Raw genomic sequence first — 22349 nt, forward strand, 5'->3', positions numbered from 1 at the left:
ATGTGTCCCGTCAGTTTTACGTACTGTGTTAGTAGGGCAGTCACTGTGGTGGACTTTTGGTGGAGGCACCCGACTGGATGTTGGAAGTAAGTATACTAATAAAGATCACTATTCAGTCTTCTCTATAGTTAATTCATCTATGGTCACATTACTGAGTGTCTCTATGAGTTTAAACAATTATGATGTTTTTATGTTGATACATTTCATGCTGCTGTTTTCTTTTTCTTTTTTTTTATATTTTTTTTATTTAATTAAAACATTTCTTTTGAAACCACAGAGAGAATAATATACTGCACCTTTTTAATATTAGCCGTGAGTTTGAAACTTTTCAATTCCACCAAAGTGCAGAAAATCTCTGGTGCAGTCAGTTGTAACAGGAGGGAGGTTTTTGTACAGGCAGTAATAGTGATTGTATCACTGTGGTGGACTTTTGGTGGCTGCACCAAACTGGATGTTGGAAGTAAGTGATTAATTTTACAGATTTTTCATCAGTTCAACTTTCTCAAAATCTGACACTTCAGAAAGGTTTTAGGGGGATAATTATGCTGTTTTGGCTTTTTATTTTTTTTATTTAACCATAAAGCAGTACTGGCAGAGCCTCGGAACCTTCTGGAAAATGTATTTGACATCATTAGCATGATTCTGCCATTTAAAAGGGTTGTGTTCATAGTTGCTCAGAGTGCTTGTATCAACAGGTTTGACATGTTATTTCATTATGTTTACAGGAAATTGATTGAATTCAGCAAATACAAAACGATTGCTTTACTGAAAAGTATTTGTTGGACAGTATTTCTTTGTGTCTTGTCTTCTACTTGTTAAATGTAAAATGTAATTGTTATAATTACGTAGAGTTTCTCTTCTTTGTATTAATGCTGTTATGTGGCAAAGTATTTCATCATCATGTTAGTAATTCAGGCTGGAGGGACTTCTTTAGAACTGGTTTGAGACTGAATTGACTACAACCCCCACCCCATCCCCAAACACCACTATACAATCTGCTGTATATTTTCAGAAACTGATGTGTTGTGTTTGTTTCCAGGTCAGCGTGCCCCCACCCTGACGGTCCTGCCCCCCTCTAGTGAAGAGCTGTCCAGTCAGAGTACAGCCACGCTGATGTGTCTGGCCAACAAGGGCTTCCCCTCAGACTGGACCATCAGCTGGAAAGTGGACGGGAGCAGCAGGAAGAGCCAGGAGGCCAGCGGGGGGCTCCTGGACAAGGACGGCCTGTACAGCTGGAGCAGCACCCTGTCTCTCACTGCCCAGGAGTGGACCAAGGCACTGCAGGTGACCTGTGAGGTGACCCAGCAGAGCTCCCAGTCTCCGGTCACTCACACCTTGAGGAGAGACCAGTGTTCTGAGTAGCCCCAGGCTCACCCCCCCCCCCCCCTGGTTAGAGGGGGATGATTCCTCTGCTCTGACTCTGCTCTGCCATTCATCTTACTGATGACTCACATGGAGACTAACAGGGAGCTTTGCTAGAGTCCACGTGTCACTCCACTCTGTAGACTGAGCTTTTATCAGTGCTAGTGTCGATGTCTTCTGCTGTTGGTCACTATTCACTCTGCATGTGTGCTTTGCTTTGATGCCTGTATGTTGTTGTTTAGAACACAATAAAGATTTGAAACATGTGTTTGGTTTGTTTAATGAAAATGTTGATTTGCTGTCACATTATTTTTATACAGTACAGTACAATATTGCTAAATCTTGAATAGCAGATGAAATCCAAACCCAACACAATACAGGTTAGCATTAGCATTGCTGACTAGCTGTAATGACACCACATGTTGTACAGTACAGCTAAGGACAGCTTACTACATATAATAAAAGGGCTGGTAATGTATGCTGTACATTTACAAAGACATAATATTTCATTTCAGTTGTTGAAATTATTTTTATTTTCCAAGGTTAAAAATATATCATGAGTCTGTGTAAGCCCCTATGTTCAGGTGAACATCTGGTGACAGTGCTGGTCTATTCTGGGAGTAGCAGATCCACCCCACCCTGCCTATGCAAATCTCATCTCAGTTTCACTCCCACAGCTCCCAGTCTACCAGTTGAACAGTTTCACTGCCTAAAATACCCTGGACTGGACCAGATGGGAGAGGGGTGCTGTGAATCATCTAACTCATATCTCAGATGAATGGAACACAGACATGTAAACTGTGACTTCCTCTCAAGTCCTCTTGTGAAAGAGCTCTGATAAAGACTGACAAGGTGAGACTGGATACTGTAGAAGGTTTCAATGAGACAGATGACAATGACAGAGTGTTACGGGAAAGGATGTGTGGTGTGGTTTTTGTGTTTGTTTTTCCTTCCTGTCTCCCCCAGGTGTTGGCAAGCGGTGGTGCATGTGGTTCCTGGTCCCGCCTTGTCCTGTCCTGTCAATCATCGTTGCCCTCAGTGTGTGCAGTCCTTGTGTCCCTCATTGATTTCCCACCTGTGTTCAATTATCTACCTTCCTTGTTGTCCAATCATGTGTCTCCCTGTCTCCTATAAGAGTGTCCTGTGTAGGAGTGGGAGGAGAGGGGTTGTTATGTTTGTTTTGTGCCTGTTACTTTTGGTTTGTTTTACCTACTTTAATTGTTGGTTCGTGCCCCCCCTAGTCTTTTGTCATATTGGCCAAGGGAGAAGGGCTAGGTAAGACACCCTGGGTTCTACATTTTGCGCCATGTAGGTAACCACTGTCAATATACATTAGGTAAGATGCGTGCGGTGCCCTTGTTGTAGCAGGTAGGTTAGGTTCCGGGCAGGTCTATTTAGTTAGAGTGTGTGGGGAGTAGGTAGGTTAGAAGTTTAGGGCTTTGTTTGTGGTGTGGCACCGCCGCATGGTCTTTCTCCCTGCCCCCCTCTCCTACCCTTTGTTAGCGTCCGGAGGAGTGTTATGTTGTTTATTTTCTTCCCCCTTGTCTTGTCCATTGCTTGTAGTATACTCATGAGTTTTGTGTGGAAATAAATCCTTTTTTTTATGACAAAAGGTACATTGGATTTGGACATTGTGTTTTGAATGCCCCACACCCAGAGTATTGTGTTGCGTTCCATCTACCAGACTATGTTCTTATTCACCATACCCCTTTGGTAATAACATTGTAATAAGAATGTAACACAAAGAGAAATGTAGTTGAGAATCATGGTTATCATAAACATGATAGCTGACAGTAATGAATGTGGTATTTTTGTCTGAGTGATTGTGAGGGTTTAGTCACGTCACAGTTGACCTCCTCTACTGACCAGTGTTCCATGTCACTGTCTTCCCCCTCAGCACCTGCAGGAGGTCCCAGCTGTAGCAAAGCAGTCACTGAGCAGTCTGACTGAGGGAGGTTTTTGTATGGCTCTGTATCACTGTGTGAACACATGTTTACTACTAGGATAGTGGAAACTCTGACAGTAGTAATCTCCTGCATCTTCAGCCAGGACTCCACTGATGGTCAGAGTGAAGTCACTATTATCTCCGCTGCCACTGAATCTAGATGGAGTCCCAGACTGAACTGTTTTAGCATTGTAAATGAGGAGTTTAGGAGCTTCTCCAGGTCTCTGTTGGTACCAGGCTAGACGGGGAGTAGAGGTTCCAGCTTGATACACATTACTACTGGTTTTACACTGCAGAGAGACTGTCTGTCCTGGGAGAACAGCTTTCACTGCAGGAGTCTGAGTCACAGTGATCTGTCCTCTGGATTCTAGGAGTAAAATAAAAGAATGGGAACAATTAAAAGTGTGTGTGTGTGGGGGGGTGGTAGAAAAACATGAATTAATTGAGATTATGACTGCATGAGAGTATTTGTTACTAAGTGTGAATGTACTACGTCATAGAAAGCTCCTACTTTACCTTGTATGTAGACAGCGAGAGTCCAGATGAAGATGGTGATCAAAGTCATGGTTGATGTGGGTTCTGTTGTAATGAAGGACAGCTCTCAGTCATGAAGTGTTAAACTCACAGGGCTATAAACCCTCCCAGAGCACTGAAGCATGTGCTGTCTATGCAAAGTGCCCTCTCTTTACAAGCAGACTTCCTTGTTTCAGGCTTGATTCTCTGTGAATCTCAGTAATCAGTGTCTGTCTCCCTCTAGTAGTCTGAGTCAGTACCTCAGTCTGTGTGGGGGCTCAATGTGATGCTACTGACTCTACAGACCACATCTCTTTTCAAATAGACTCTAAATACAAATGATCCACTGAGAGAGATATTCAATACCAGTGATGAATCTCTTTGTCTTTTATTATTGTCCTTGATTAGCTCTGCGTTGTGTTTTCTCGTTTCCAATAAAAGACTGACCCCCAATCTCTAGATACCACACAGTCCAGTGACTCCTTTCTCTAGGTGTTCCAAATGAATCTCTCCAACACGGGATTTGAGCCTCAGCAAACGCGGTTTATTCCAGAAGGTTTTACATACAAAAGACGATGGCATGCCTAATGTACAGTTTACCTCTCTGTATGCTGTCTGAACCCAAATCAAAGCATTGGTCTCGTTGCAACGTTCTTATGTGGTTTGAGTGTTCCCCCTCCCTCGTCTCTTCTCCGATAAGACTGTCTCTCTGGTCTCTTCTGTGGCCTTGTTTTGTCACGTTAACCTACGCCGCCTCGGCGCCCAGGCCTTTATCTCTAACCACAACAATGGTGTTTGGCCCAGAGTTTACCAGCCATGGAATGTCTTTATCTCATAAGTCTATGGAAGAGGGACACTTCTTACCGAAAACTCAAGCCGACAGCCATACTCAGAGGTCAATCATCATAATTAGGAAATAGCTAACAGGATCATATTAAAAGGCATTTCTCTGAAAATCAACAATATTCAACAATCCCCCCTAAGATTATACGTGAACACGCAGAATCATAATGATCAAGAGAAATGTTGACATCCAAAACCTGAACAGCCATTATGCAGAAAGAAAAAGAATAACTGAACAGAAAAACGTGCTTAAGATAAACAGTGAAGGATTAAACACTTAATACAAGTTTTCCTCTAGTAGGATTACAATTTTCAAAGAAAAAAGGAACTACCTCTCAGGTAACTTCATGTATGAATCTGACATTCATACAGATACTCCTTACACATTATTACATAACCCCTGTCGGTAATGGGCCTCTCATCATTGGTCTACGGACGGACGAATGTGACGTCGCGGTAGAACATGCCCGGCTGAGAAGACAACGAGATGCATAAACAAGGGTCGCTATCATTACCACAGCCACAACAAACGGTGCCGCTAGCTGCAATAAGAAAGATATGAGCGGATTGCCATGCAACCAACCAAACAAATCTGTGAAATGGGACACCTCGCTGATGTGCAGAGAATTAGTCATGTCTCTGATCTGTTCAATCTGATTCTGCAACGGAATACGATTATCTGCGATGGTGAATGATTATCTGCGATGTACGATTTAACTTCTTACATAGGCCCCCTGCCTGTGCAAACATCAAATCCAATCCCATACGATTCTCAATCACTGCCTTCCGCATACCAGACATCTCCTCATTAATCAAACCCAAAGCCTCGGTTGTTCTGTTGGCCAACGTTCCGAATGCCACTGCAAGTTTCTCAATGTCCGTCACTAATAGTTCGACCCCCACACTCGGCGCAAAGAAAAGCAAAATATCCTCCCATACTCCATGTTGCGTAAGTAGGCCGTCCACAAACCCCGCCTTAACCTCTCTCCTAGTACGGCGGGTGTCTGAATGTTGAATCGGTCTTTCCCCGACCCAACCTTTAACATGTACTGCCAACGCTGACTCCCAATCTCGGTGAATAACCACCCCTGGCAAGGTAAACCCCAGGAAACAGGAACCCGTCCAATTTCTTGGTAAACCGAATAGGCCGTCTCCCCACAAACCCAGTAAACGCCCTCTAAAGTGCGCAAAATCCATCTTCCACATTTCGGAGTAGTACAAAGCCTAGTATGTAGACACTGGCTGTGCCCTACGACCACGGCTCCTCCCTCTCTCTGCAGACAGAAATAACCTTGCGTCCTTTGCGGGAGCGGCACTGGTGAACTGATCTGAGCCCACTTTTGTGGTCCTAACTCCTCGTCTTCTGGAAAACTCTCAACAGAGGAATCCAACACCATTAACTGATAAATACCTCTCTCCAGCTCTGCATCTGACAATAGCCTGAGACGGTGGATGTATCGTCGCATTAGGGTAAAGTTAAAGGGGTGTGCCATCTGAGGCACCCCACTCGCTTGGGAGTCTGGGATCTGCATACACACAAAACATGATGAAACATTCCTCACTGACGTAGCTACCTCATAAGCCCACTTCAAAGCAAGGTTCTCCACGGCTGACTGTGTGAGTCCAACCACGGAGAGCCACAGGATGATAAAACACAAACCCTTCATTATAGCAACCTGAAACCTAGTCTGTTAGTTCGAAATCAAAGTGTCTTCTCCCTGAGAGATGATCTTTAATTGCTGTGTGTATCCCTGCTGTGAAAGGAAAATTACTCCAGATCTGAGTGGCCCCGACCCAGAAATAAATAACCTTTTTGACAAAATACACGTCCCTATATTCAAATTGGCTAGTAGCTTTCCCTGTCCACTGATTAATCAGCTTCACAGTCCTACCGCACTTCTGTTTCAATTTTAATGAGTATACCTCGATTGTAACCTGTGGAGTTTTATTCACCGTGTAACGACAACTCATACACTTCACAATTGCTGGCATTGACGTCCTGTCCCCGACCAGCAAGCTATAAATGTAGGAGGAAATGGTTATAATATATGGTGTGTGGTGTGGAAGTTCAAGTGTCTGTCGTGACTGTCGCTCTCCGCCCGAGATGGTGTGGTCTTCCCTTTTGCTCCAGCACCCGCGGTCTGCGTGTCCCCAGTTAGCCCAGACTTCTCTCCAACTCCACCTGTGAACACAGGAAAACACAAGAAACGGCGACAGTATCATGTATTCCAAAACTCAGTTTGTAACAGCATATATCTCTCACTCACTCTCTCATTCAGACCAGACCTAGAGATTATGGTTTCACAAAATTTTTAATTTTAGCATTACTAATTTCTAGAAAAGCCCCCCCTCTCCACTCCAGACTGTGACCCTCCGAGAAGGTCCGTTCTAAGCCTGCCTGCGGTCTTAACACCCATTCTCCTGTCCCTTTAGCAGCGCTACAGTCATCCGAGCAGTGGGCACAGGTATAGAGCATTACGTCGTAATTCTCTAAGTTGTCGTCTTCATCCCGAGTCGGCCCCCATCACTAGACGTATGGTTCTTTAGCTCAAGGACTCTGCTCGAACAACAGCTGCCACGGCTGTCCCTAGTTTTGGGGTGCTAAGCCTGAACGCTATTCTACCCGATGTTTTTAAGTCTGGAGTGGTTGGCTCTTCAATTTATCTGATGCAGTACTACAAGGGTGTGTTCGCTTTGAGGTATACTCAGTCTACTCTGTGTCTGGTGGTGCAACCACCTTGCATTGACTGGCATGAATCCAGTTGGGTTTCCCTTTTACCTTTACTGCTGCGTGGGTGATGAGCACAACCTGATAAGGTCCATCCCACTTTGCCTCTAAAGTCTCCCCCTGAAACTTCTTTATCATGACATACTGGCCTGGGATAAGAGCATGTCCCCCCTCGGGGATTTCGCTCCAGGCTGCCAGTACCTGTTTGTGAGCCTTGGCCACAGCCTTGCTCAACTCCTCGCAGTACATCATCAAAGTGTCTCTAGTGAGATGTACGATTCATCCTTTCAGTCTGAGTCCACTGCTCTGAGGATGATAAGAACAGTGAAGTGAATCTGTGTTGCCAGATAAGGGAGCAACCGTTGTGGTGCAACCAATTTCTGACCTTGTCGCCACACTCGTCTGAGTTCATATCTGCCCCATTCTCCATCCAAGTCCACACCTCCCCCCTCTCAGTCTCTAACTGCATCACCTTGTGGTCAGTGACAGTATCAATCTGATACGGGGGTGCAGATTGAGCTGAGGACAAATGGGCTAGTATGGTATCTCTGTCACGAGCTGTCTGTTCTGCTTTGTGATATTCTCTGCCCTAAATAAATGACCTGTTCCTGCATAATCTGAGCTTTCCCCAGACTGGCCTTGTGGCCCTGCTCATGAAGATGTGTCAACAGGACCTTGAGGTCTTGTTCGTGCTCTGACTCAGTCGCACTGGCCAAGAGAATGTCATCCACATATTGAAGGACTGTGGAAGAGATGGGAGACATTTTGCGCAGATGATCACGCAAAGCTTGATGATAGATAGTCGGAGAGTTGTGCAACCCCATTGGTGTTCGGGTGAACTGATATTGATCTCCATCAATAGTGAAAGCAGTCCAAGGTTGCACCTCCTCTGCAAGAGGAACACTGTAGAAACCCTGCGTCATATCTATGACCGAGAACCACTTGTGTTCGGGTTTCAGTGCACTGAAAATGGTGGACGGGTCTGCCACCAGGGGCGCTATCTTATCCACATACTCATTGGCGACTCTGTAGTCCACACAGAGACGCCATTCACCTGAAGGTTTCAACACAGGCCATGCTGGACTGTTGCTGGCACTGTGAGTCTTTTTCAGGACTCCTCTCTCCTCAAAGATTTTAAGGAGGGGCTTAATCCCCTCAATCGCGCGTGGGGAGAGTGGATACTGGCGAGTACATGGAGGAGGCCTACCTGTGAAGGTGACCGTTTCCATTTTCAGAAACCCACAATCATTTTTGTCTTTTGCCCAGATTGGCAAATTGGCTAAATCAGGTTTTGTTACCTGGTTTAGATTCCATCTGACTTTCCCTTGTTGAAACTGAAGGGATGAATTAATTTGTGTCAGCACATCAAGGCCCAATAGGGCTTCATTTACACCCCCCACCCAAAGAGAAGTGGTGAGAGATACAGGCCCCAATTCCAGCCGGAATGGCCTTGTTCTCTTTACCCATATCGGCTCTCCCCCTGCCCCATGCATGCACACTTCCTGTTTAGTTAGTTTAATGTCAGTTCCTGATAGGCATTGAGGAGGAACGACAGTGGCCCTATTGCGGACCTGAGACACATCGCCTCTCCCTCACAGATACCATATTTATCCCTTATAGCATTAAAGGCTTTCTCCAAGTTCATGTTTTTCCAAACTTACTGGTTTATGTCCTGGCTAATATCCTCTAGCGTTACATCGGGGGGGGCTGTCCCCCCTTTCTCTAATGTAGTTTTCTCAGATCTTTCAGGACTACCTTTAGGCGTTGCCATTGTGAAAGGGCAGTATTTTTAGTAAGATGGTAGTGAGCGGCTCTCTTACTGTAGTCTGCCTCTGGTTCTGTAGGGGAGGGGCGTTTGGCCAACTCTGCTGAGGCGAAGAGAGAATGTATCAAAATACGGCGTGTTTTAAACCAGCGCGTAACCAAATATGCCACCCTAGACTATATACGCACAGGCCTATGCACACATACATACACATCTAGTTTCCATACCCTGCAATAAGCATAAATCGGACCGTCATCGACGGTGTTCTATCTCCTCCTCCGACTCTCCTCCTAAGCCTACTCTGCTCTCACTGATAGTCAAGCGACTGGCTGACTGTAGTTTAGCTCTGTGACTGTGTAAGGGAGGGGCTGAGTCGGGAGTGAGAAATAACGGCTCCAGCACTCCGCTGGAGCAGATAAGGTCTTGGTTCACACAGTATGATTTTATTACAGTGACCTAACCAAACCGCTTCCCTAGACTGTGCATATATATATGTACATCTAGAATCCATACCCTGCAATAAGCATAAATCGGACCGTCTTCGACGGTGTTCTATCTCCTCCTCCGACTCTCCTCCTAAGCCTACTCTGCTCTCACTGATATTCAAGCGACTGGCTGACTGTAGTTTAGCTCTGTGACTGTGTAAGGGAGGGGCTGAGTCGGGAGTGAGAAATAACGGCTCCAGCACTCCGCTGGAGCAGATATGGTCTTGGTTCACACAGTATGATTTTATCACAGTGACCTAACCAAACCGCTTCCCTAGAATCCATGGGCGGCAATGCACATACATCACACACTTCCCTAGACTATATATCATGTACATCTAGAATCCATGTGCGACAATACACATACATCACACACCCATCCAAAACCCCGGTCTTTCACGGGGGCCCTCTCAAGGACTGCGCAATCCTTAGAAGTGAAATACCCTCCACCGATCTCTCGCCATGGACGGGCAACCCCAGGGGGATAACCCTGCTGGTCTTCCTTAAGAAAATCTTAAGGGCCTCATACACCTGTACACAGTATTTCATGCGATAGGCACCCCAGGATGTACAAATATCCTGCTGGTCTACTTTAAGGCAATTCCCTGTCTGCCACAGGCTGTCCTTAAAGGTCACATACACGTAGGGAAAGTGGTCTACTTCACATAAAACACATGCAAGCACCGTGGCAGGTACTCTAGGATGTACAAATATCCTGCTGGTCTACTTTAAGGCAATTCCCTGTCTGCCACAGGCTGTCCTTAAAGGTCACATACACGTAGGGAAAGTGGTCTATTTCACATAACAAAACACATGCAAGCACCGTGGCAGGTACTCTAGGATGTACAAATATCAGACATGTTACATGCTACATATAGACATACATTTTCATCCAGCACTGGTTTTGTTTTACGTGTTGAGAGATTATGTGTGGCATTCTTAGATTTACTGATTGGTTCTTTTAGGATCGGGACATCCAACCCACTCACCCGGTGTAGTTTTTGGTCTCTGAGGCGGATCAGGTCACAGCTGCTCACAAGGCGTCCCCTGCTTTCACGGCTGCGGCTGTTCTGCTCGACCGGTCTTTGGGCTCGTCCAGGTTCTGGATGTCCGATCCGGGTCACGGCACCAATTGATGAATTTCTTTGTCTTTTATTATTGTCCTTGATTAGCTCTGCGTTGTGTTTTATCGTTTCCAATAAAAGACTGACGCCCAATCTCTAGATACCACACAGTCCAGTGACTCCTTTCTCTAGGTGTTCCAAATGAATCTCTCCAACACGGGATTTGAGCCTCAGCAAACGCGGTTTATTCCAGAAGGTTTTACATACAAAAGACGATGGCATGCCTAATGTACAGTTGACCTCTCTGTATGCTGTCTGAACCCAAATCAAAGCATTGGTCTCGTTGCAACGTTCTTATGTGGTTTGAGTGTTCCCCCTCCCTCGTCTCTTCTCCGATAACACTGTCTCTCTGGTCTCTTCTGTGGCCTTGTTTTGTCACGTTAACCTACGCCGCCTCGGCGCCCAGGCCTTTATCTCTAACCACAACAATGGTGTTTGGCCCAGAGTTTACCAGCCATGGAATGTCTTTATCTCATAAGTCTATGGAAGAGGGACACTTCTTACCGAAAACTCAAGCCGACAGCCATACTCAGAGGTCAATCATCATAATTAGGAAATAGCTAACAGGATCATATTAAAAGGCATTTCTCTGAAAATCAACAATATTCAACACCAGTCTGACTGAGGGAGGTTTTTGTACGGCTCCGTATCCCTGTGTGAACACATGTTTACTACTAGGATAGTGGTAACTCTGACAGTAGTAATCTCCTGCATCTTCAGCCTGGACATGGTCAGAGTGAAATCGCTTCGAGATCCACTTCCACTGAATCTAGATGGAGTCCCGGACTGAAGTGTGTTTGACGAGTGCATTAGGAGTTTAGGAGCTTCTCCATGTTTCTGTTGGTACCAGGCCATACAGGTATAAGAACCAGGACAATAATTTGACACGGTACTGCTGTTTTTACAGTTAATAATGACCGTCTGTCCAGGGAGAACAGCTTTGACTGCAGGAGTCTGAGTCACAGGGATCTGTCCTCTGGACTCTGGAATAGAAGACAATCATGCATTAGCATAATGTCTAATACTACATACACATGCAGAATTTTCACAAACAGGTCATGGAGGTTTTTTGTCCATCTCTGACCTTGAATCCAGAGGACAAATATCCAGAAGAAGATGGTCCGAGTCATTTGGTCAGATTCTCTGTGTTTCGGTTCTAATGAAGGTTCTAATGAATGTTAAACTCACAGGGCTATAAACACTCCCAGAGCACTGAAGTGTGCTGCCAATGCAAATTGATCTTTTTCTGAGCCAATTGTGACCCTGAGAACATTTAGGTTTAATCCAATAACAGTTTAGACAGTCTGTCCCATGATTAAAGGAGTAGTAAAGGGCAAATGCAATGTTTCGCCCTGTTTTAAGGTTACTTATGATCATATACAATGATTCAGATAAAAACGTTGTCAAAACTAGCACTTCAAGTCTGATAATTGCTCTACCACCGTTTTGATCATACAATGGATGTGGGTGGGCACCGTGAAAAATCTTTTTTGGAGAACTACTCACTATGAAGTATCCTCAGTGTAGTTCAAAATATAAATGTGCATTAGCTTTCAAAAAGTCAAACATTTTAAAATTCAGATTTTCAGATAGAAAAAAAAAAAACAGAAGACTGCACTTAAAGTTGAATGTATTTTAAGTACAGATAAGTTGGAAACGTCAGTTAAATTTAGCATCCATGAAGTCCTTATTAGTTTATCAACATTGTTGACAATGCATAATCTTTGTTAACCTGAGGAAAACACCATACTAGTCTTCCTCATGTGGTCAGGTGTGTTAGAAACAGTCTGTTCACTCATGCTTGGACTCTAAGTTCCTCAAATCAGTCAGTGAACACTAGTCTGAACTAAAGCTGCTGGAACTCTCTGCTAGAGGTGTCTGACCTCTGTGACCTCAGCTCCACCAGTCTGCGATCAGCATCTTTAATAAAGGGATATACCACATGGATCACTATCACAGCTGCTGCTGCTCTCTATCCTATGGACAATATGGAGGAATACAAACACTGGATCTAATGCTGGACACCTCACCTGTTATCAAAGTTGTGTTCAGTAGTATAGTGTACAGTAGTATAGTGTACAGTAGTGTAGTATTCAGTAGTATAGTGTTCAATAGTGTTCAGTAGTATAGTGTGTCTTGGTGGAAGCAGACAGCAGCTGTATGGTCTGGTAGAGCTGCAGCATCACAACACAGAGAGGTTTTTGTACGGTGACTTAACCAGAGTCAATCACTGTGGTGGACCTTTGGTGGAGGCACCCGACTGGATGTTGGAAGTAAGTATCTAATAAAGATCACTATTCAGTCTTCTCTGTAGTTAATTCATCTATGGTCACATTACTGAGTGTCTCTATGAGTTGCCTTTTTAACAATTATGAAGTTTTTATGTTGATACCTATCATGCTGTTTTTTTAAGAATTGAATTAAAACATGTCTTTTGAAACCACAGAGAGAATAATATACTGCACCTTTTTAATATTAGCCGTGAGTTTGAAACTTTTCAATTCCACCAAAGTGCAGAAAATCTCTGGTGCAGTCAGTTGTAACAGGAGGGAGGTTTTTGTACAGGCAGTAATAGTGATTGTATCACTGTGGTACACTTTTGGTGGCGGCACCAAACTGGATGTTGGAAGTAAGTGATTCATTTTACTGATTTTTCATCAGTTCAACTTTCTGAAAATCTGACACTTCAGAAATGTTTTAGGGGGATAATTATGCTGTTTTGGCTTTTTATTTTTTTATTTAACCATAAATCAGTACTGGCAGAGCCTCGGAACCTTCTGGAAAATGTATTTGACATCATTACCATGATTCTGCCATTTAAAAGGGTTGTGTTCATAGTTGCTCAGAGTGCTTGTATCAACAGGTTTGACATGTTATTTCATTATGTTTACAGGAAATTGATTGAATTCAGCAAATACAAAACGATTGCTTTACTGAAAAGTATTTGTTGGACAGTATTTCTTTGTGTCTTGTCTTCTACTTGTTAAATGTAAAATGTAATTGTTATAATTACGTAGAGTTTCTCTTCTTTGTATTAATGCTGTTATGTGGCAAAGTATTTCATCATCATGTTAGTAATTCAGGCTGGAGGGACTTCTTTAGAACTGGTTTGAGACTGAATTGACTACAACCCCCACCCCATCCCCAAACACCACTATACAATCTGCTGTATATTTTCAGAAACTGATGTGTTGTGTTTGTTTCCAGGTCAGCGTGCCCCCACCCTGACGGTCCTGCCCCCCTCTAGTGAAGAGCTGTCCAGTCAGAGTACAGCCACGCTGATGTGTCTGGCCAACAAGGGCTTCCCCTCAGACTGGACCATCAGCTGGAAAGTGGACGGGAGCAGCAGGAAGAGCCAGGAGGCCAGCGGGGGGCTCCTGGACAAGGACGGCCTGTACAGCTGGAGCAGCACCCTGACTCTCACTGCCCAGGAGTGGACCAAGGCGCTGCAGGTGACCTGTGAGGTGACCCAGCAGAGCTCCCAGTCTCCGGTCACTCACACCTTGAGGAGAGACCAGTGTTCTGAGTAGCCCCAGGCTCACCCCCCCCCCCTGGTTAGAGGGGATGATTCCTCTGCTCGACTCTGTTCTGTGCTCAGCCATTCATCTTACTGATGACTCACATGGAGACTAACAGGGATCTTTGCTAGAGTCCACGTGTCACTCCACTCTGTAGACTGAGCTTTTATCAGTGCTAGTGTCGATGTCTTCTGCTGTTGGTCACTATTCACTCTGCATGTGTGCTTTGCTTTGATGCCTGTATGTTGTTGTTTAGAACACAATAAAGATTTGAACCATGTGTTTGGTATGTTTAATGAAAATGTTGATTTGCTGTCATTATTTTTATACAGTACAATATTGCTAAATCTTGAATAGCAGATGAAATCCAAACCCAACACAATACAGGTTAGCATTAGCATTGCTGACTAGCTGTAATGACACCACATGTTGTACAGCTAAGGACAGCTTACTACATATAATAAAAGGGCTGGTAATGTATGCTGTACATTTACAAAGACATAATATTTCATTTCAGTTGTTGAAATTATTTTTATTTTCCAAGGTTAAAAATATATCATGAGTCTGTGTAAGCCCCTATGTTCAGGTGAACATCTGGTGACAGTGCTGGTCTATTCTGGGAGTAGCAGATCCTCCCCACCCTGCCTATGCAAATCTCATCTCAGTTTCACTCCCACAGCTCCCAGTCTACCAGTTGAACAGTTTCACTGCCTAAAATACTCTGGACTGGACCAGATGGGAGAGGGGTGCTGTGAATCATCTAACTCATATCTCAGATGAATGGAACACAGACATGTAAACTGTGACTTCCTCTCAAGTCCTCTTGTGAAAGAGCTCTGATAAAGACTGACAAGGTGAGACTGGATACTGTAGAAGGTTTCAATGAGACAGATGACAATGACAGAGTGTTACGGGAAAGGATGTGTGGTGTGGTTTTTGTGTTTTTTTTTCCTTCCTGTCTCCCCCAGGTGTTGGCCAGCGGTGGTGCATGTGGTTCCTGGTCCCGCCTTGTCCTGTCCTGTCAATCATCGTTGCCCTCAGTGTGTGCAGTCCTTGTGTCCCTCATTGATTTCCCACCTATGTTCAATTATCTACCTTCCTTGTTGTCCAATCATGTGTCTCCCTGTCTCCTATAAGAGTGTCCTGTGTAGGAGTGGGAGGAGAGGGGTTGTTATGTTTGTTTTGTGCCTGTTACTTTTGGTTTGTTTTACCTACTTTAATTGTTGGTTCGTGCCCCCCTAGTCTTTTGTCATCTTGGCCAAGGGAGAAGGGCTAGGTAAGACACCCTGGGGTCTACATTTTGTGCCATGTAGGTAACCACTGTCAATATACATTAGGTAAGACGCGTGTGGTGCCCTTGTTGTAGCAGGTAGGTTAGGTTCCGGGCAGGTCTATTTAGTTAGAGTGTGTGGGGAGTAGGTAGGTTAGAAGTTTAGGGCTTTGTTTGTGGTGTGGCACCGCCGCATGGTCTTTCTCCCTGCCCCCCTCTCCTACCCTTTGTTAGCGTCCGGAGGAGTGTTATGTTGTTTATTTTCTTCCCCCTTGTCTTGTCCATTGCTTGTAGTATACTCATGAGTTTTGTGTGGAAATAAATCCTTTTTTTTATGACAAAAGGTACATTGGATTTGGACATTGTGTTTTGAATGCCCCACACCCAGAGTATTGTGTTGCGTTCCATCTACCAGCTGTGTTATACACAGACTATGTTCTTATTCACCATACCCCTTTGGTAATAACATTGTAATAAGAATGTAACACAGAGAAATGTAGTTGAGAATCATGGTTATCATAAACATGATAGCTGACAGTAATGAATGTGGTATTTTTGTCTGAGTGATTGTGAGGGTTTAATTACGTCACAGTTGACCTCCTCTACTGACCAGTGTTCCATGTCACTGTCTTCCCCCTCAGCACCTGCAGGAGGTCCCAGCTGTAGCAAAGCAGTCACTGAGCAGTCTGACTGAGGGAGGTTTTTGTACGGCTCTGTATCACTGTGTGAACACATATTTACTACTAGGATAGTGGAAACTCTGACAGTAGTAATCTCCTGCATCTTCAGCCAGGACTCCACTGATGGTCAGAGTGAAGTCACTATTATCTCCACTGCCACTGAATCTAGATGGAGTCCCGGACTGAACTGTTTTAGCATTGTAAATGAGGCGTTTAGGAGCTTCTCCAGGTCTCTGTTGGTACCAGGCTAGACGGGGAGTAGAGGTTCCAGCTTGATACACATTACTACTGGTTTTACACTGCAGAGAGACTGTCTCTCCTGGGAGAACAGCTTTCACTGCAGGAGTCTGAGTCACAGTGATCTGTCCTCTGGATTCTAGGAGTAAAATAAAAGAATGGGAACAATTAAAAGCGTGTGTGTGTGGGGGGGGGGGGGGTAGAAAAACATGAATTAATTGAGATTATGACTGCATGAGAGTATTTGTTACTAAGTGTGAATGTACTACGTCATAGAAAGCTCCTACTGTACCTTGTATGTAGACAGCGAGAGTCCAGATGAAGATGGTGATCAAAGTCATGGTTGATGTGGGTTCTGTTGTCATGAAGGACAGCTCTCAGTCATGAAGTGTTAAACTCACAGGGCTATAAACCCTCCCAGAGCACTGAAGCATGTGCTGTCTATGCAAAGTGCCCTCTCTTTACAAGCAGACTTCCTTGTTTCAGGCTTGATTCTCTGTGAATCTCAGTAATCAGTATCTGTCTCCCTCTAGTAGTCTGAGTCAGTACCTCAGTCTGTGTGGGGGCTCAATGTGATGCTACTGACTCTACAGACCACATCTCTTTTCAAATGGACTCTAAATACAAATGATCCACAGAGAGATATTCAATACCAGTCTGACTGAGGGAGGTTTTTTTACGGCTCCGTATCCCTGTGTGAACACATGTTTACTACTAGGATAGTGGTAACTCTGACAGTAATCTCCTGCATCTTCAGCCTGGACATGGTCAGAGTGAAATCGCTTCGAGATCCACTTCCACTGAATCTAGATGGAGTCCCAGACTGAAGTGTGTTTGACGAGTGCATTAGGAGTTTAGGAGCTTCTCCATGTTTCTGTTGGTACCAGGCCATACAGGTATAAGAACCAGGACTATAATTTGACACGGTACTGCTGGTTTTACAGTTAATAATGACCGTCTGTCCAGGGAGAACAGCTTTGACTGCAGGAGTCTGAGTCACAGGGATCTGTCCTCTGGACTCTGGAATAGAAGACAATCATGCATTAGCATAATGTCTAATACTACATACACATGCAGAATCTTCACAAACAGGTCATGGAGGTTTTTTGTCCATCTCTGACCTTGAATCCAGAGGACAAATATCCAGAAGAAGATGGTCCGAGTCATTTGGTCAGATTCTCTGTGTTTCGGTTCTAATGAAGGTTCTAATGAATGTTAAACTCACAGGGCTATAAACACTCCCAGAGCACTGAAGTGTGCTGCCAATGCAAATGGGTCTTTTTCTGAGCCAATTGTGACCCTGAGAACATTTAGGTTTAATCCAATAACAGTTTAGACAGTCTGCCCCATGATTAAAGGAGTAGTAAAGGGCAAATGCAATGTTTCGCCCTGTTTTAAGGTTACTTATGATCATATACAATGATTCAGATAAAAACGTTGTCAAAACTAGCACTTCAAGTCTGATAATTGCTCTACCACCGTTTTGATCATACAATGGATGTGGGTGGGCACCGTGAAAAATCTTTCAAAAAACATGTTAAACTCTCAATTTCAAAGACAAGAAACTCACTGAGGTGTTAGTTGGTAGTCTGACATATAATTCGCCAAAAAGTAAGATTATACTTCATTTGGAAATGCTTTTTGAAATATTTAGCATAGAACTATTTAGTCGCAGCACATACGTGTGTAAACTTCCTCTTGAACTGATTCCGATCTCGCGCAATGCCTTGAAGTAGTTCCGCTTCCTGAATCTCCTCTGCGGATTGATCTACACATCTACAACAGTCGCTTCAATACAAGTCAATGGATTTCATAAAATGATCAATAAAACCCTACAGGATTCATACTTTGCGGCGAATTTGATGTCAGAACAATAACGGACACCAAATACCCCCTCGGCGAGCTTATTGTCTTTGAAATTGAGAGTTTAACATGTTTTTGAAAGATTTTTCACAGTGCCCACCCACATCCATTGTATGACCAAAACGGTGGTAGAGCAATTATCAACTTTCTCAAAAGTGCTAGTTTTGTCAACGTTTTGATCTGAACCATTGTATATGATCATAAGTAACCTTAAAACAGGGCTAAACATGCATTTTCCCTTTACTACTCCTTTACATTACATTACATTACATTACATTACATTACATTACAGTCATTTAGCAGACGCTTTTATCCAAAGCGACTAACAATAATTGCATTTAACGTAGGAAGAGCCAATGTGCTACTACTTGCCAGAACTCACAAGTGCATCTTCTTTCTAAAACAAACAAGTGACTAAGAGCATAATCTAGTGCTGAAGGCAAAGTGCAAGAATCACAATCTAAAGTACAGTGCAATATAATAAGTGCTTAGGTGGGAGGATTGTTGTAGTACTTCTTGAAGAGATGAGTTTTGAGCCTGCGACGAAAGATGGGCAGCGACTCTGCTGTCCTGACATCAGTGGGCAGCTCATTCCACCACTGCGGGGCCAGGACAGAGAAGAGCCGTGACCGTGTCGATCGACCATTAAGGTGGACAAGAGACAATATTCCAAGTTTCATGCAACTATGCATAATTTGGGGGAATCTTCATGACGTTAAATTAAAGATACAGGACCCGGGGGGGACACGGCAGACAGCACGCAGCTTTCGGGGGCCGCCAGTGGAAATGATTCCCTGCATTTCTCCAATCCAGAACTGTCCTCCAGGGGCAGCCAGGAGCAGTGGGCAGCCATCAGCCATCTGAGCAGTTACAGAGAAGTTGCCTACATGGTAGGCCATTACGTGTTAGCTATCCCTGTAGTCTGTAATATGATATTTGAGTGAATCATATAACAAAGCAGAGTAAGCACTTAGCAGAACAGGCTCATAGAGAATGGCGCAAGGCGGAGGCGGGGAAACAGAAAGCAGAGAGCCAAGGATAAAAAGGGGTGGGATTGGCTGGATAGGGACAGCTGACGACTGAGACGAGTGGGAAGGAGCTAGTCATGGGGAGGCAGGGGGCCTTTCCAGGAGCCATAGGGTGGACTTTAAGCCCAGGACGGGAGGGGGGGGGTTCTCCATGGCCTGCTACAGGGTGGCCTGCAGGAGACAGGGGCAGTCCACAGGACCTGTATAGAGTATAAGAGGGAGAGACACTAGGGAGGAGAACAGGGTTAGTGGCTGTACTGGACATCCACAGCAGACACGGGGGTATCTATCGAACTCAGGGTGGTCTGCGGGTGACAGTGGGGAATCCACGTGACCTGGTTAGAAGATAGGAGGAACAGAGGCACTAGGGAGAGTTGAGGACCGAACGTGCCAGTTGCAGGGCAACCAGCATCTGTATACACATCTAAATATACACACAGTGCATAACAGGATATACACTAATGTATCCAGAGGATTCACAAGCAGGCTGGAGGCTTCCTTTCTGTGTCTAGGTCCTGCCTAGTGAGTGTAGGCTAGACTGAAAAGGTACATCTTGAGATCTCGCTTAAAGATTTTCATTGTTTCAGCCCTTCTTAGGTACTCTGGCAAGGTGTTCCAGAGGTTGGGGGCATAGAAACTGAAAGCTGCCTCTCCGTGTTTCTTGGTCCTGGCTTTTGGAACTGTTAGGAGTTCAGTACCTGAGGACCTGAGTGGTCCGTTGGGCATTTACCTGACAAGCATGTCTGAAATGTATTCTGGTGCGTGTCTGTGGAGAGATTTATAGACTCATAAAAGTATTTTGAAGTCTATTCCAGAATTGACACGTAACCAGTGTAGTGATTGTAAGACTGGTGTGATGTGTGCCCTACGTCTAGTCTATTTCATCTGCTGGAGATATTCCCTGGAGAACTACTCACTATGAAGTATCCTCAGTGTAGTTCAAAATATAAATATGCATTAGCTTTCAAAAAGTCAAACATTTTAAAATTCAGATTTTCAGATAGAAAAATAAAAAACAGAAGACTGCACTTAACGTTGAATGTATTTTAAGTACAGATAAGTTGGAAACGTCAGTTAAATTTAGCATCCATGAAGTCCTTATTAGTTTATCAACATTGTTGACAATGCATAATCTTTGTTAACCTGATGAAAACACCATACTAGTCTTCCTCATGTGGTCAGGTGTGTTAGAAACAGTCTGTTCACTCATGCTTGGACTCTAAGTTCCTCAAATCAGTCAGTGAACACTAGTCTGAACTAAAGCTGCTGGAACTCTCTGCTAGAGGTGTCTGACCTCTGTGACCTCAGCTCCACCAGTCTGGGATCAGCATCTTTAATAAAGGGATATACCACATGGATCACTATCACAGCTGCTGCTGCTCTCTATCCTATGGACAATATGGAGGAATACAAACACTGGATCTAATGCTGGACACCTCACCTGTTATCAAAGTTGTGTTCAGTAGTATAGTGTACAGTAGTAAAGTGTACAGTAGTGTAGTATTCAGTAGTATAGTGTTCAATAGTGTAGTGTTCAGTAGTATAGTGTTCAGTAGTGTTCAGTAGTATAGTGTGTCTTGGTGGAAGCAGACAGCAGCTGTATGGTCTGGTAGAGCTGCAGCATCACAACACAGAGAGGTTTTTGTACGGTGACTTAACCAGAGTCAATCACTGTGGTGGACCTTTGGTGGAGGCACCCGACTGGATGTTGGAAGTAAGTATCTAATAAAGATCACTATTCAGTCTTCTCTGTAGTTAATTAATCTATGGTCACATTACTGAGTGTCTCTATGAGTTGCCTTTTTAACAATTATGAAGTTTTTATGTTGATACATATCATGCTGTTTTTTTAAGAATTTAATTAAAACATGTCTTTTGAAACCACAGAGAGAATAATATACTGCACCTTTTTAATATTAGCCGTGAGTTTGAAACTTTTCAATTCCACCAAAGTGCAGAAAAGCTCTGGTGTAGTCAGTTGTAACAGGAGGGAGGTTTTTGTACAGGCAGTAATAGTGATTGTATCACTGTGGTACACTTTTGGTGGCGGCACCAAACTGGATGTTGGAAGTAAGTGATTAATTTGACTGATTTTTCATCAGTTCAACTTTCTGAAAATCTGACACTTCAGAAATGTTTTAGGGGGATAATTATGCTGTTTTGGCTTTATTTTATTTTTATTTAACCATAAAGCAGTACTGGCAGAGCCTCGGAACCTTCTGGAAAATGTATTTGACATGATTCTGGGTTGTGTTCATAGTTGCTCAGAGTGCTTGTATCAACAGGTTTGACATGTTATTTCATTATGTTTGCAGGAAATTGATTGAATTCAGCAAATACAAAACGATTGCTTTACTGAAAAGTATTTGTTGGACAGTATTTCTTTGTGTCTTGTCTTCTACTTGTTAAATGTAAAATGTAATTGTTATAATTACGTAGAGTTTCTCTTCTTTGTATTAATGCTGTTATGTGGCAAAGTATTTCATCATCATGTTAGTAATTCAGGCTGGAGGGACTTCTTTAGAACTGGTTTGAGACTGAATTGACTACAACCCCCACCCCATCCCCAAACACCACTATACAATCTGCTGTATATTTTCAGAAACTGATGTGTTGTGTTTGTTTCCAGGTCAGCGTGCCCCCACCCTGACGGTCCTGCCCCCCTCTAGTGAAGAGCTGTCCAGTCAGAGTACAGCCACGCTGATGTGTCTGGCCAACAAGGGCTTCCCCTCAGACTGGACCATCAGCTGGAAAGTGGACGGGAGCAGCAGGAAGAGCCAGGAGGCCAGCGGGGGGCTCCTGGACAAGGACGGCCTGTACAGCTGGAGCAGCACCCTGACTCTCACTGCCCAGGAGTGGACCAAGGTGCTGCAGGTGACCTGTGAGGTGACCCAGCAGAGCTCCCAGTCTCCGGTCACTCACACCCTGAGGAGAGACCAGTGTTCTGAGTAGCCCCAGGCTCACCCCCCCCCTGGTTAGAGGGGATGA

At 44.2% G+C, this 22349-nt stretch overlaps 1 gene segment (V, D, J or C); it reads left to right on the plus strand.

The window, feature by feature from the left end:
* Window positions 1–77: 77 nt before the first annotated feature.
* LOC311315717 (Ig heavy chain C region-like) lies at window positions 78–22313 on the plus strand. The segment is given in 4 exons: window positions 78–86; window positions 1045–1291; window positions 13973–14224; window positions 21991–22313.
* The last annotated feature ends 36 nt before the right edge of the window (window positions 22314–22349 follow it).

This window comes from Borostomias antarcticus (genome assembly GCF_949987555.1).
Source record: "Borostomias antarcticus genome assembly, chromosome: 12".
Lineage (NCBI taxonomy): Eukaryota > Metazoa > Chordata > Actinopteri > Stomiiformes > Stomiidae > Borostomias > Borostomias antarcticus.